The following is a 17,743-nucleotide window of genomic DNA, read 5'->3' on the forward strand; positions in this document are numbered from 1 at the left end:
TGTAAGAACAAATACACTCAATCTCCCATGCTTACACACAAATCTATCTGTAAGTACAAATACACGCAATCTCCCATACTTACACACAAATCTATCTGTAAGTACAAATACACTCAATCTCCCATGCTTACACACAAATCTATCTGTAAGTACAAATACACACAATCACCCATACTTACACACAAATCTATTTGTAAGTACAAATACACAAAATCTCCTATACTTACACACAAACCTATCTGTGAGTACAGATACACACAATCTCCCATAGTTACACACAAACCTATCCGTAAGTACAAATACACACAATCTCCCATACTTACACACAAACCTATCCGTAGGTACAAATACACACAATCTCCCATAGTTACACACAAACCTATCTGTTAGTACAGATACACACGATCTCCCATACATACACACAAACCTATCCGTAAGTACAAATACACACAATCTCCCATACATACACACAAACCTATCCGTAAGCATAAATACACACAATCTCCCATACTTACACACAAACCTACACACAAACCTATCCGTAGGTACAAATACACCCAATCTCCCATAGTTACACACAAGCCTATCTTTTAGTACAGATACACACGAGCTCCCATACTTACATACAAACCTATCCGTAAGTATAAATACACACAATCTCCCATACTTACGCACAAATCTATCTGTAAGTACAAATACACACAATATCCCATAGTTACACACAAACCTAACTGTTAGTACAGATACACACGATCTCCCATACATACACACAAACCTATCCGTAAGCACAAATACACACAATCTCCCATAGTCACACACAAACCTATCGGTAAGTACAAATACACACAATCTACCATACTTACACACAAACCTATCCGTCAGTACAAATACACACAATCTCCCATGCTTACACACAAATCTATCTGTAAGTACAAAAACATTCAATCTCCCATACTTACACACAAACTTATCCGTAAGTACAAATACAAACAATCTCCCATAGTTACACACAAACCTGTCGGTAAGTACAAATACACACAATCTCCCATAGTTACACACAAACCTATCTTTTAGTACAGATACACACGAGCTCCCATACTTACACACAAACCTATCCGTAAGTATAAATACACACAATCTCCCATAGTTACACACAAACCTATCGGTAAGTACAAATACACACAATCTCCCATAGTTACACACAAACCTATCGGTAAGTACAAATACACACAATCTCCCATACTTACCCACAAACTTATCCGTAAGTACAAATACACACAATCTCCCATTCCCATAGTTACACACAAACCTATCTGTTAGTACAGATACACACGATCTCCCATACATACACACAAACCTATCCGTAAGTACAAATACACCCAATCTCCCATACTTACACACAAACTTATCCGTAAGTACAAATACACACAATCTCCCATAGTTAGACACAAACCTATCCGTAAGTACAAATACACACAACCTCCCATACTTACACACAAACTTATCCGTAAGTACAAATACACACAATCTCCCATTCCCATAGTTACACACAAACCTATCTGTTAGTACAGATACACACGATCTCCCATACATACACACAAACCTATCCGTAAGTACAAATACACCCAATCTCCTATGCTTACACACAAATCTATCTGTGAGTACAAATACACACAATCTCCCATACTTACCCACAAACTTATCCGTAAGTACAAATACACACAATCATCCATACTTACACACAAACCTGTCCGTAAGTACAAATACACACAACCTCTCATACTTACACACAAACGTATCTGTAAGAAACAATCATTTCAAAGAAACCACATACAAATACACACAATCACCCATACTTACACACAACCTATCCGTAAGTACAAATACACACAATCACCCATACTTACACACAACCTATCCGTAATTACAAATACACACAATCTCCCATACTTACACACAAATCTGTTTGTAAGTACAAATACACACAATCTCCTATACTTACACACAAACCTATCTGTGAGTACAGATACACACAATCTCCCATAGTTACACACAAACCTATCCGTAAGTACAAATACACACAACCTCCCATACTTACACACAAACTTATCCGTAAGTACAAATACACACAATCATCCATACTTACACACAAACCTGTCCGTAAGTACAAATACACACAACCTCTCATACTTACACACAAACGTATCTGTAAGAAACAATCATTTCAAAGAAACCACATAAAAATACACACAATCACCCATACTTACACACAAACCTATCTGTAAGTACAAATACACACAATCTCCCATGCTTACACACAAATCTATCTTTGAGTACAGATACACACAATCTCCCATAGTTACACACAAACTTATCTGTTAGTACAAATACACACAATCTCTCATGCTTACACACAAACCTATCCGTAAGTACAAATACACACAATCACCCATGCTTACACACAAACCTACTGGTAAGTACAAATACACAATTTCCCATACTTACACACAAACCTATCCGTAAGTACAAATACACACAATCTCCCATACTTACACACACACCTACCCGTAAGTACAAATACACACGATCTCCCATACTTACACACAAACTTATCCGCAAGTACAAATACACACAATCTCCCATACTTACACACAAACGTATCTGTTAGAAACAATCATTTCAAAGAAACCACATACAAATACACACAATCTCCCATACTTACACACAAACCTATCTGTAAGTACAAATACACACAATCTCCCATACTTACACACAAACCTATCTGTAAGTACAAATACACACAATATCCCATACTTACACACAAATCTATCTGTGAGTACAATTACACACATTCTCCCATACTTACACATGAACTTATCTGTAAGTACAAATACACACAATCTCCGTTACTTACACACAAATCTATCCGTAAGTACAAATACACACAATCTCCCATACTTACACACAAATCTATCTGTGAGTACAACTACACACAATCACCGATACTTACACAAATCTATCTGTGAGTACAAATACACATAATCTCCCATACATACACACAAACCTATCTGTGAGTACAAATACACACAATCTCCCATACTTACACACAAACCTATCTGTAAATACAAGTATACTCAATCATCCATACTTACACACAAACCTATCCGTAAGTACAAATACACACAACCTCTCATACTTACACACAAACGTATCTGTAAGAAACAATCATTTCAAAGGAACCACATACAAATACACACAATCACCCATACTTACACACAAATCTATCTGTGAGTACAAATACACAAAATCTCCCATACTTACACACAAATCTATCTGTGAGTACAGATACACACAATCTCACATAGTTACACACAAACCTATCTGTAAGTACAAATACACACAATCTCCCATACTTATACACAAATCTATCTATAAGTACAAATACACACAATCACCCATGCTTACACACAAATCTATCTGTAAGTACAAATACACACAATCACCCATACTTACACACAAATCCATCTGTGAGTACAAATACACAAAATCTCCCATACTTACACACAAATCTATCTGTGAGTACAAATACACACAATCTCCCACACTTACACACAAATCTTAATTCTTAAATAACGGCTTCACACTGAGCAGCAAAACGCGATAATGGACACGCCTTAGGTCAATATAGCCTAGGGGCGACAATGGAATTTAATTATTAAAACTGGTCAACACGATTGTGACTTGGCTAAAATATTGTACTATTGTACTAAAGTTTTTTTTTCTTTTTTCTTTTTTCTTTTTCCCTCAACTCAAAATCATTAAATAAAAGTAATGATATATAGATAATTAATTACTAGTTATGATACGTTTTATACCCCGCCTCGTGTACCTTATGTCTCCACCTGTGGTCAATCGTAAGTTTGCTTACAGTTAGTACGGCTTCCTCAGTTACCATATTAGTCGTCTTTATCGCGCTCATTAATTATCTCAGTTAATGCGATAAACTTTCCCGTGGGTTGTAAAACACGGAATTGAATATTTGTTTGTCGTGAACTACACCATGTACACTTTCGTTCTTTTTTTCTTTTTTCTTTCCGTGTGTTTTTCGACATATCGGAGAGATGACATTACACAATATACAGTATTAACAAAACAATACAATGACATACACAGTAGCCTAACATATACATGCACTTGGATCTTACTTTATGTTATTATGATATAGGTAATATTATAATTCAGTTAGATGCAACAACATACATCATAACAATGGTACTTTCAAATACATTATAATATAGCAAGTCACAAGTTAATATCACACATCGTAACCGTAGAGTTGTATATGATGTTGTATAATAGACTTTAATATGTTATAAAGTCCTACACTATAAGTACTGATAGCACAGTATAATATACCATAATATGATATAATGTCCTACACTATCAGTATTGATAGCACAGTATAATAGACTATAATATGATATAATGTCCTGGGATTTATAGACTGTCAGACAATTCGGATTTAGTTGTCAACAACTCAAAGACCTGAAATTCGCACTAATTGAAAATACTGGTCTATCCTATGCAAAGTTGCAGCTGTGTGATGGAATTCATCTCAGGCTGAATGGGGCGAGGAGTCGTTAATAAGCATGAATTTTAACTGTATCTTCAATAAAGGTAAATCGTTTATTTGTTTTGTAGGAAAAGCGTCTGTCTAAATGACAAAATATCTATCTGATAAGCATATAGATATTCGCAAAAGTGGTTAATTTACGTAATATTTAATAAATTGCAGCATGCTGATAGTAGCCCATCGCTCGGAGAAGCCTCCAAGGAACACGGAATGAGTATCAAGTTCACCCTGTCCAGTAATATCATCACATCAACGCCCGCTCGTTTATACTTTGTTGCCGTCTTACCTAACTATCAGCGTTGAGAAGTTGACATTAACTCACCGTTGACGACGTCATACCATTAGTCTTCGACGACTATTGACAATTCTACTCATTCTACTGGTACAGACTCCCGGTCTGCACCTCCCGCTCTGTAGCATGCGGGGCTGAATTTTCTCACATTATGAAGCTCACAAGAATAGTATTGCCCCTATAGATTTGTTGGATACGACACGTGGGTAGTGTATCCTCCTACACCAACACTTTATTTTGATTTCAGACGATAAATGGAGGACCGTTCGAATCGTCTTCGCATCAACCTGATTCCCGCGATGCTGATAATTTCTTTGACAATCATTTGTAAAAAGTGTATACAATGCCGTAAACAGGACGTTTCGATGATTGGGGTAGAAATGGGTACGATACTGAGATTTTTATTGGATGATGAGTCCGTTTGCTCATATTAAATAGATTATTTTTTATATATCTCTAGTGTTCATCCTTTAGGTTGGAGGAATTCTGTTCTGTGAGCCGTTAATGAAAGCAGCCGCGAGAGCATATAGTGGAGGGTATACGAGGCTAACACTTGGTTAGCGAATCGAAGATGCTGTGAGTACAATTATTACCTGGCACGTCCTTAAATGACCATAGCTGTTAACAGGACGTAAAACATAAACAAACAAATGGTCCGAATAACATGTCTTCCGAAACCCAAAGATGTAGGTTGATGAAGACTGAACAACTTCTATGGTCGCAATGACCTGGGAAATATGCTATTTCTTAATGCGATATGAAGTCTTTGTTCTTGATTATGCTCATTAGTATTCCCCATTGTTTGGTTGTCACTTCCCAGTTTCCCGCCATGAGGGCGTGCTATTACTTGGACATGACCTAGGAGCACAAGAAGCTTACCCTTCCAGAACACCTGGTCTTTTGAATTTGTATTTTTCTAGTGTCACCGAGTAAATCTTTCCTTCGTCTACATTTTGCCCTAGGTCGATCTATCGGTTTTGAGTTCAAATTATGGTTTTGTTAACAGGGACGTGCCTATGACCCAGAATGAAGGTATTTTTCTGGATCATAGGAACATACTTCAGTATTCTCTTGTTTGTATTGTTTATGACTAAAAATAAATACATTACAGGAAAATATAACATGCGTAAAGATGTTTAGCATTATCTTTGAGCACATACTAAAAAGATCGTTTTTCATTCTTGCATTGATATATAAATAAAGTAAAATAAAAAATAAAAAATGGTAAGCACTGGCGCTTTAATGTTCACTTGGTGGATGCCTAACAAATTAAAACAAGAACAACACATAGTGACGTGCATTGAAGAGAAAAAAGATGTATTTTTTTCTAAAATCATACTATTTTAATAAGAGGAAATAACCTAAGATATTTTCTCATATTGTACTACTTTAATAAAAAAAAAAAAGATATGGGTTATTTTCCCATATCGTACCTATTGGTTTAATTAATAGATTATTTTGCTTTGATGTAAAACACACATTTTCTCCACCGCCGGGATTCGAACTCGCACGCATATCCAGACGCTTTGAACTGAACGGTATCGATGGTATTTTGTTACGTTACAATCCATGCTATGAGATTGAGAAAAAAGATAAATATTTCTCGTAAATAAATAAATAAATTAACTGGATTGCGTCAGTGGTTAAGGTTTTTTTCAGTGATTATTTCTATAATACGAAGTTCGAAGTAACCACACGACTGAGCCAGTTACGGTAATATTCATATCAAATGTACATATATTCTTGGAGAAATAGAGAACCGGATATGGTGAAATACTGGCGTGACATTACCCAAAAAGCATTGTTGGCTGGAAAGCTGACTTTATATCTAGCGTTCACTTTTATATTTGACTAATCATTTAAGCATAATACTACATTATATATACTGTGACGCCAGTTATAAGTAACGTGGTTTAAATACCAGACTAAATACCTTGTCGGTACCAATGTTCTATTAATAGACACTGCCAATAGCCTTTATACATGGGAAGTACATGATCAATATCCGCAGACTTACAGGTGCTGGCTGATCATTGGGCTGGTTACTTTGAGTGTACATTCAAATTCAGTAGTGACAGGTTAGTGTTTTATAGACATTCTGATAACGCTTTCGACCATATTTAATCTCAGCAATTATTTAAAAATCCGGACTTGTTTTGTTTGTTTGTTGGTATTTGACATGAATACTCCATTAATTGTATTGAATTCTTGTGTTTAGGTAAAGGTGACGTATGCAATTATCGTGTCTGAGAAAAGTTTAATCACACTAACTTCAATATACTCAATTATTTCCGATACTAGTTGATAATACATGAGAGAATTATCTTGTTGGCGTCGACAGATTTATTAAGACATTCCGATTTATTTTACCAAGTGCTCTTGGCTAAATACCGCAAAAATAATAAATGTTATAACAAATGTAAACTAAAGCTGCAACTTGCATTTATATTTGAATTTGTTAACAGATTTAATTAGGGTTTCTGTCATCACAACATAGAAATACATTAATTAATTAAAAAGATGATATAAAACGGGCAAACAATCTTACACTCGTTATTACAGGGAATATTATGAAGGATACTGAATTCTTTTCCATTTGATATAAATCCCGTACCGTCTATATGTATATATATATATATGGCGATAAATATTTTATAAGTAACGTGGTTAAGATGGTCATAATTATGAGATATAAATTATGTATAGCTATTTCTATTGTTGATTAACTCAATCTATTCAAACAACGTTTGCATTTTAGGACAGACGTCATGTACACATATACACCACCCATTATATTCATTTATATGCATATTGAGATAATTATCTTCTTACTTAATGTATAGTGGTGATTTGCTTTTTATCTAATATATCTATAACTATATTCTGTAGAAATACTTTAATTCATGTGTTGTAAAGGGCCTTAGAGTAATTTTACGAATTGTATTGGGCGCCATATAAATGTTGTATATTATCATTATGGTGGTAACACTAGTTATCCATATAAGGTCATATTCATGTACACTTTTTTCGCTACTTACCACATTTGCCTTTTTTTATATGATGGTTGTTTAAATAATGTGTTGATTCATTTGGGTCCATCAATAAACGCTCCTTCATCAAGTGTTGCTTTTCGGACATACTTTTGGACAACAAAATACACGCAAGTGTGACATTTAAATATTATAAACAACATTAAACATGTGTCATTAATTCCCCTATTGAAATGGTAGTAAATTAACTAATGATAGTAAAAAGCGTCAAAAGACATAGAATGTTGGTATTTATTATTCATTTAAACAGTATCTCATTTACATTTAAGCATAGTTATAACATACAATGTACAGATCATTTCACTGGGATTGGAAAACTTGACAAGCTTAGAGCTTATATAAATTCTATTTATTCTTTAACTTACCACACAAAACAACTGGTCTATAATGAATCCCATTCCAACACCACACAATACACATAAAGCAAACAACATCAGGCTATATATGCTTTATGTCATTCCATAGTTATTGAATTCTAGCGACATTAAGACTTTTCAAATACATATGCATAAAAGATTACAGACAGAACATTTGTACGTACATATCCAGTGTTCACATGGCAGTCATCAGAGAGAAAAAGATTAAATAACCCGACAGCAAAATAACAGTAATCGAAACAACAGTTACCTCCATTTGCCTATATCACGATTTGCTATAGATAAACATTACGTTGCCAGGCTTATGACAATTAAATGTCAACTAAATGGACCGAACAGGCTCAGTCGAGTGGTTGCTTTGTCAAAAACAATATACGTACCTTGTACATATACGTGTTATCGAAGAGGACTCAAGTTCGACGCCACGAAGAGGGGGATGGGGGCCGGCCACTGACGCTATCCAGCCATTATTTTTCATTTTTCATTTTATTTTTACGTTGTAGCTTTTATCTTGCGTAGATAATATTTTTGGAGATATGTCGTTTTTTCTTTTTTAAAAAACCCATGTTTTGTTCAGTTTAATAAATTGCAGTGTATATATAAAACACACGTACATCAACACATTTTGTTTATATTGAAGAACACATTTAAAATCGAACCGATTTTATTTACAAATTGTATATTGGTATATTTTTAACGGTTTCTTAAATTTATATAGACAAATGATTTTTGCGCTATGGTTATATCAAATCAACAACAATTAACCACGTCATACTAATTACTAGACAATGACCAAAGGTAAACACACACCCTTGATATCGACGACTCGATAATTAAAAGTATACATCTACGTAGTATAATCTAGCTGTTGGAGGAGTACCAGCCGTTTTAACAGTAAACATTCACCTTCCCCATTGGACCAATCCGAACCTCTTTGAATCGAGCCGAGTCGCCCTGACACACACACCCTAGAATAAACAATGTGGGAAGGATAACAACTGTTTTTCAATTATACAATATTAAAATTAAGAAAAGGTATATGAAAGCAGATTTCATTTGAAAATATTGATACATATTCTCTGCTGGCTGATTAGCATTCTATAGCGCCTGAAGTATCGACGCATCATGGAGTAGTTTACACATCAGTTGTCTCCCTTTGTCCATCCTGCAATAGCTTATTAACGCATACAGTGCTATAAATAGACGTTACTTGGTTTATATATAGTAAATGTCGACGCATGGTTACTTTGAAAAATCATTACTTGGTTTTAAAACTAGTATCAGGAAGAGGACGAGAGTTCGATGCTATGAAGAGGGAGAGGGATGGGGGATGGGGGCCGACCACTGACGCTATCCAGCCAAACTTTTATTTTTATTTTATTCCTTAACATTTTGTTAGTCTTATTTTAGACCTCTGTCGTATCTAAATTCTATGTAACTCCTATTTGATGTGCTGAATTTTTTCACTTTTAACTTTGCGTTATGAAAAATACAGTTACCAGTATTTTTTCGCATGTTACATTGGGCATAAGATATTGAGTTGAGTATGATTTAAATATTTACGTTTTTAGGGCTATATATTTAAATATTTACGTTGTTAGGGCTATATATTTAATTATTTACGTTTTTAGGACTATATATTTAAATATTTACGTTTTTAGGGCTATATATTTAAATGTTTACGTTTTTAGGGCTATATATTTAAATATTTACGTTTTTAGGGCTATATATTTCGTTTTACTCAAAGTTTAATCATAAAAAAGAAGGAATTACTGGGAGTTTGTGATTTATAATTAATAAACACAATTTATCATGAACATATTGATTAGTATATTTTTTTTACTAATCGTGTTTGAATTATTGTCTATGTTACACCTATAAATGCGTGTTTTTGAGTTCATAGATATAGAGTCAAATGTAAAATATATTCATCAACTTTTAAACAAATGATAGCGTAACTAATGCTCTTTGATTTTCAATTCATATGAACCTTTGCAGTTTTCTAATCATTCTTTAAAAATAATCACCACATTCAATAATCACAGTACATGTCTTATATTTTTATGTTCCAAATTCTTTGATTATTCAAAACACGTTTTGGTTTCTTCAAAATCCGAATAAATTAATTCCTCTTCTGAAGTAACCAGTGTACACATGATTTACACAAACAACTACGAATATAACTCTGATTTTATTATATTAACTATATAATAATTATGGTTATTAGAAATGTTGAGTATGGCTTATTTGAGCCAAAAGGCAGAACTAGCATATTTAAATTCAAATTATGATGCAGATCTGTGGTGCTTTAATATATATCTGCGGGAAATGGTATTGCCTTTCAATGTATCTCAAGGGGGGATATCATAAATAGTACAGTGATGAGGCCACTGCCAACCACCCCCACCCCTCCCCAGCTAGCCCCGCTCAAAAGTACGGGAAACCTCATTCCCTACCAAGCGCGCTAAACATTTCCCGAACTATTTGAAGTCCCTAGTCGGAGATAAGAGGTTTATTAAATGTCCAGTTTATTTCCAACGTTTGATTTCGCCTGTCTTAAATCAAAAATATTAGAAATCTTTGTTCATATCGACACATGCATTAATTTAGAAATTACGGACATCGATTATGATGGAGAGTGTGCACAAATACGTTTTAAGTAAGAATCGATTACTGTTGGTGGGAAATTTACCAACTTTAGAAGTTACAGACCATTTATTCAAATCAAACATTTGTATACTAATACATGATCGCCGCTTTGCTTGTATTTCGCGCAATAACAAATGCCAAAACATTATTTTATTCAGTAATAAAAGTCATTATCATACAAGAAGTAGTAGGAAATTGACGACAACACATGTTTAAAACCTGCCAGGCATCGTAAAAGGTTTCTATCGGTCATCTTTTAATCTCCTAGGTAAACGGCAGTATTGTAAAAGTGGTATTAAGTTTGACAATACTGTCAACGTCGACATGACAGCTTTACCCTTAAGTCGGACAGTTACGTAATCCACATTCGGATTACACCAAGGATATTAAATGTCGCTATTCATGGTTCCAACTCCAAGGTCGTTTGCAAATTCAGTCGTTCATAAATCATTCGAAACGAATCCCAATATAATGTTGAAAACAACAGATATTCAGAAATGGTTTTAACAATTTAATTAAAAACTATAAAAATATACCAATTAACAAATATCAACCTATATGTAAGAAACCACATACAAATACATACATTTTCCCATACTTACACCTAAACCAATCCTTAAGTACAAGCACACGCAATCTCCCATACTTACACACAAACCTATCCGTAAGTACAAATTCATACAATCTCCCATACTTACACACAAATCTATCCGTAAGTACAAATACACACAATCATCCATACTTACACACAAACGTATCCGTAAGTACAAATACACACAATCTCCCATTCTTACTCAAAAACCTATCCGTAAGTACAAATACATGCAATCTCTCATATTTACACCCAAACCTATCTGTAAGTACTAATAAACACAATCTCCCATACTTACACACAAATCTACCCGTAAGTACAAATACACACAATCACCCATACTTACACACAAACCTATCCGTAAGTACAAATACATGCAATCTCACATATTTACACCCAAACCTATCTGTAAGTACAAATACACACAATCTCCCATACTTACACACAAACCTATCCGTAAGTACAAATACACACAATCTCCCATACTTACATACAAATCTAGCTGTAAGTACAAATACACACAATCTCCCATACTTACACACAAACCTATTCGTAAGTACAAATACACACAATCTCCCATACTTACACACAAACCTATCCGTAAGTACAAATACACACAATCTCCCATACTTACACACACACGTATCCGTAAGTACGCATACACACAATCTCCCATGCTTACACACAAACCTATCCGTAAGTACAAATACACACAACCTCCCATACTTACTCACAAATCTATCCGTAAGTACAAATACACGCAATCTCCCATACTTATTCACAAACCTATCCGTAAGTACAAATACACACAATCACCCATACTTACGCACAAACGTATCCGTTAGTACAAATACACACAACCTCCCATACTTACTCACAAATCTATCCGTAAGTACAAATACACGCAATCTCCCATACTTACTCACAAACCTATCCGTAAGTACAAATACACACAATCTCCCATAGTTACACACAAACCTATCCGTAAGTACAAATACATGCAATCTCACATATTTACACCCAAACCTATCTGTAAGTACAAATACACACAATCTCCCATACTTACATACAAACCTAGCTGTAAGTACAAATACACACAATCTCCCATACTTGCTCACAAATCTATCCGTAAGTACAAATACACACAATCTCCCATAGTTACACACAAACCTATCCGTAAGTACAAATACATGCAATCTCACATATTTACACCCAAACCTATCTGTAAGTACAAATACACACAATCTCCCATACTTACATACAAACCTAGCTGTAAGTACAAATACACACAATCTCCCATACTTACATACAAATCTAGCTGTAAGTACAAATACACACAATCTCCCATACTTACACCCAAACCTATCCGTAAGTACAAATCCCCAGAATCTCCCATACTTACTCACAAATCTATCCGTAAGTACAAATACACACAATCTCCCATACTTGCTCACAAATCTATCCGTAAGTACAAATACACACAATCTCCCATAGTTACACACAAACCTATCCGTAAGAACAAATACACACAATCACCCATACTTACACACAAACCTATCCGTAAGTACAAATACACACAATCACCCATACTTACACACAAACGTATCCGTTAGTACAAATACACACAATCTCCCATACTTACACACAAACCTATCCGTAAGTACACATACACACAATCTCCCATACTTACACACAAACCTATCATTAAGTACAAATACACACAATCTCCCATACTTACACACATACCAATCCGTAAGTACAAATACATACAATCTCCCATACTTACTCACAAACCTGTAATATTTACCCGGTTTCTCTGTACCAGTGATGTAACACTGTAACAGAATGATAAACATGCTTACTCCATGATGTTTTCATCTAAACATTGGGTATTGTAACAGAGCTCGGTAGGAGTGAATGGTAAATATGCTGTCTTCATAATCTCTTCCGTCTAGCTATGGGTATTGTTACATAGCTCGGTAGGAGAGAATGGTAAATATGCTGTCTTCATAATCTCTTCCGTCTAGCTATGGGTATTGTTACATAGCTCGATAGGAGAGAATGGTAAATATGCTGTCTTCATGATCTCCTCCCTCTAGCTATGGGGTATTGTTACATAGCTCGATAGGAGATAATGGTAAATATGCTGTCTTCATGATCTCCTCCCTCTAGCTATGGGGTATTGTTACATAGCTCGGTAGGAGAGAATGGTAAATATGCTGTCTTCATGATCTCCCCCCCTCTAGCTATGGGGTATTGTTACATAGCTCGGTAGGAGAGAATGGTAACGATGCTGTCTTCATGATCTCTTCCGTCTAGCTATGGGTATTGTAACATAGCTCGATAGGAGAGAATGGTAAATATGCTGTCCTCATGATCTCTTCCGTCTAGCTATGGGTATTGTTACAGAGTTCGGTAGGAGAGAATGGTAAATATGCTGTCCTCATGATCTCCTCCCTCCAGCTATGGGTATTGTTACAGAGCTCGGTATGAGAGAATGGTAAATATGCTGTCTTCATGATCTCCTCCCTCTAGCTATGGATATTGTGACATAGCTCGGTAGGAAAGAATGGTAAACATGCTGTCCTCATGATCCCCTCCCTCTAGCTATGGGTATTGTTAAAGAGCTCGGTAGGAGAGAATGGTAAATGTGCTGTCTTCATGATCTCCTCCCTCTAGCTATGGTTATTGTTACAGAGCTCGGTAGGAGAGAATGGTAAACATGCTGGCCTCATGATCTCCTCCCTCTAGCTATGGGGTATTGTTACATAGCTCGGTAGGAGAGAATGGTAACGATGCTGTCTTCATGATCTCTTCCGTCTGGCTATGGGTATTGTAACATAGCTCGATAGGAGAGAATGGTAAATATGCTGTCCTCACGATCTCCTCCCTCTAGCTATGGGTATTGATACAGAGCTCGGTAGGAGAGAATGGTAAATGTGCTGTCTTCATGATCTCCTCCCTCTAGCTATGGTTATTGTTACAGAGCTCGGTAGGAGAGAAGGGTAAATATGCTGTCCTCATGATCTCTTCCGTCTAGCTATGGGTATTGTTACATAGCTCGGTAGGAGAGAATGGTAAACATGCTGTGCTAATGATCTCCTCCCTCTAGCTATGGGTATTGTTAAAGAGCTCGGTAGGAGAGAATGGTAAATATGTTGTCCTAATAATCTCCTCCCTCTAGCTATGGGTATTGATACAGAGCTCGGTAGGAGAGAATGGTAAATATGCTGTCCTCATGATCTCCTCCCTCTAGCTATGGGTATTGTTACTCAGCTCGGTAGGAGAGAATGGTAAATATGCTGTCCTCATGATCTCCTCCCTCTAGCTATGGGTATTGTTACAGAGCTCGGTAGGAGAGAATGGTAAATATGCTGTCTTCATGATCTCTTCCGTCTAGCAATGGGTATTGTTACAGAGCTCGGTAGGAGTGAATGGTAAATATGCTGTCTTCATGATCTCTTCCGTCTGGCTATGGGTATTGTTTCATAGCTCGGTAGGAGAGAATGATAACGATGGGGTCTTCATGATCTTTTCCGTCTAGCTATGGGGAATTGTTACATAGCTCGGTAGGAGAGAATGGTACCGATTGTGTCTTCATGATCTTTTCCGTCTAGCTATGGGGGATTGTTACATAGCTCGGTAGGAGAGAATGGTAAATATGCTGTCCTCATGATCTCCTCCCTCTAGCTATGGGTATTGTTACATAGCTCGGTAGGAGAGAATGATAACGATGGTGTCTTCATGATCTTTTCCGTCTAGCTATGGGGTATTGTTACATAGCTCGGTAGGAGAGAATGGTAACGATTGTGTCTTCATGATCTTTTCCGTCTAGCTATGTGGCATCGTTTCATAGTTCGATACGAGATAATGGTAAACATGCTGACTCGATGATCTCTTTCCGCTAGGTATTCGGCTTTGTGACATTGCTCAAAAGGATAAAAAGGTAAACATGCTTTCTGCATGGTCTTTTCGTCTAATTATGGGTCTTTGTCACGTTGCCCGATATAAGAGAGAAAGGCTAACATACTGACTCCATAATCTCTTCCTTCTAGCTATAGGGCATTGTTACGTACCAGACACATCCTAATAATCATTATAAGGGATGATGCAATATTTATAAAGGAGGGTGTTATCAACGTCTGATATAAATTGCTTAAGAAATAGTTTAATTTCGAATTAGTTAATTGATAAGAAGTTAATATCCGGCTACTATTACGCAAATATGTGTCTAGCCGCACAGCGATAGATGGATGTAGATACTTGTGATTACGTTTATAGATTTGCACCGATCTTAACCCCCTAATAAACATTATAAGTCTCTAACACACATTCGGGGAACTAAAAATAGATTTCTTAATTTACTCCTTTACCCAGTACACTGTGGACAGATTTTCCGGCAATGATATCTTACGTTAATTATACCGATGTCTCAGTTGAGATTAAATAACATATATCAGGTGTAGCTGCAGTGTGTCTCAAGACTTTAAACCGCTATATAAATATACATATAATAAAAAGCAAGTACACAGGACTGATCGCTAGGCCTTTCTATCTTCTTTGGCTTCTTTAACTCAGTTCGCCTGAAGGAGAGGGAAAAAGCCTAGCAGTAACTCAGCTATCAGTCAGATGTTTGTCAAACGTTAGGCGAACGTGACACCAAATGTTGGCTCAACATGTACACCGGCAATCAACGTTGACTCGACCTTCGTTTGTCCACCGAAGTGAAGTTGGCTCGGCGTCGGAATTCTAATAATTTTTCAAAAGATTATTTAACATAAAACTGTGGACATACTTACTTGTTGTGTATGTGGTCTTGGTACAGTCGTATCCACGGTAACAAGCCTTTCACAGACCGACGGTCACAAACTTACTGTGAGACCAGTATGATGTCACAAAACCGATCAGGTGTATCCAGAAACCAGCTGTTAGACACAGCAAGAAAACTTTAACAAATATCGGGGCTTCTTTAAACCCCGCCATTTTGTATTTGGTTATTTTTTGTAGTTACACAAATATACTATCTTATTCATGTTGTGTTTTGTTTACAGTCATATCCTGTCCAGCTGCGCTCGATTTCCGTTTTCAATTTAGCTGAAAAGAAATGAGATCCACAGTATTAAATTTTACCGGGAAAAAATTACCACGTGCCTTCGGTATAAAATGGTTGCACACATGTCGTTTGCTGGGAAAGGGGTGCTATAAAATAGATGTTATGGTTTCCCATCAAAACACGACAACCGATGTCGAATTTCCCTTTCTAAATTCAGTAACACGACCCCTTAACTGTTTCTCTCTAAGTAGCAGTAGCACTAGGCTCAGGGCAGAGTGTAAGCCATGGATAATTGGACAGTATTTCGTTTTTCTTCGCCGAAGCAGCCTATCTATTTATAAGTATTTATTAACTTATCAAAGGAGGGTACCCAAACACTAATTATTCACATTTTATAATGTATTTAGTTAAGTGGATATACTAAATTTAGACAAGTACTTCTTATTTGAGAATGAATGAGGTCAAGGAATGCATATCATGATCATTAATCATGATTAGTTAATTTTAAAGAGTATTACATTCAATGAGTGAACGGATATTTAAATACAAACTATATATACACAAAGAGATGATGAAACGGACATCGAGCTTTATATACCTCTTACTGTTGTTATGACGCTATTTTCTGACTTCATCCATAGCGGTGTAAAATAGAATAAAATATGTGTAATGGATTGCAGAGAGTTATCCATGTTCAACAGTAAATTAACATCGGCAAAAATAGAAGTGCTTGCATCACCCTTTTCATTCATCTTTGAAAACCTTTCATTATGAGAGGAGATAAATAAGTTTAAGCTGTTTTGAATCCAAGATGGTAAGTTGCATATGCTTTTTGAAAACAAAAATGCACATTGAAAAAAAATAGTGTTTTGATAGTGAAGAAAGCTATAGACAGAACCCTGGTAAATATTTCTACAACTATTTAATGACGTCACGTCATGGATCTGTATGGATAGCAACCTTACGCTATACAAATTTTGACTCATTTGATATTTAGGAAAACACTTTATTAAATGCAAAATAGCAATATCTAATACAAGAGTGATTACTCTTAATGTCTGCAGGCATAAAAAGGTACGGTTCCTGATGCAACTCAA

This window comes from Mizuhopecten yessoensis, unplaced genomic scaffold, assembly GCF_002113885.1.
Source record: "Mizuhopecten yessoensis strain PY_sf001 unplaced genomic scaffold, ASM211388v2 scaffold11101, whole genome shotgun sequence".
Taxonomy (NCBI): domain Eukaryota; kingdom Metazoa; phylum Mollusca; class Bivalvia; order Pectinida; family Pectinidae; genus Mizuhopecten; species Mizuhopecten yessoensis.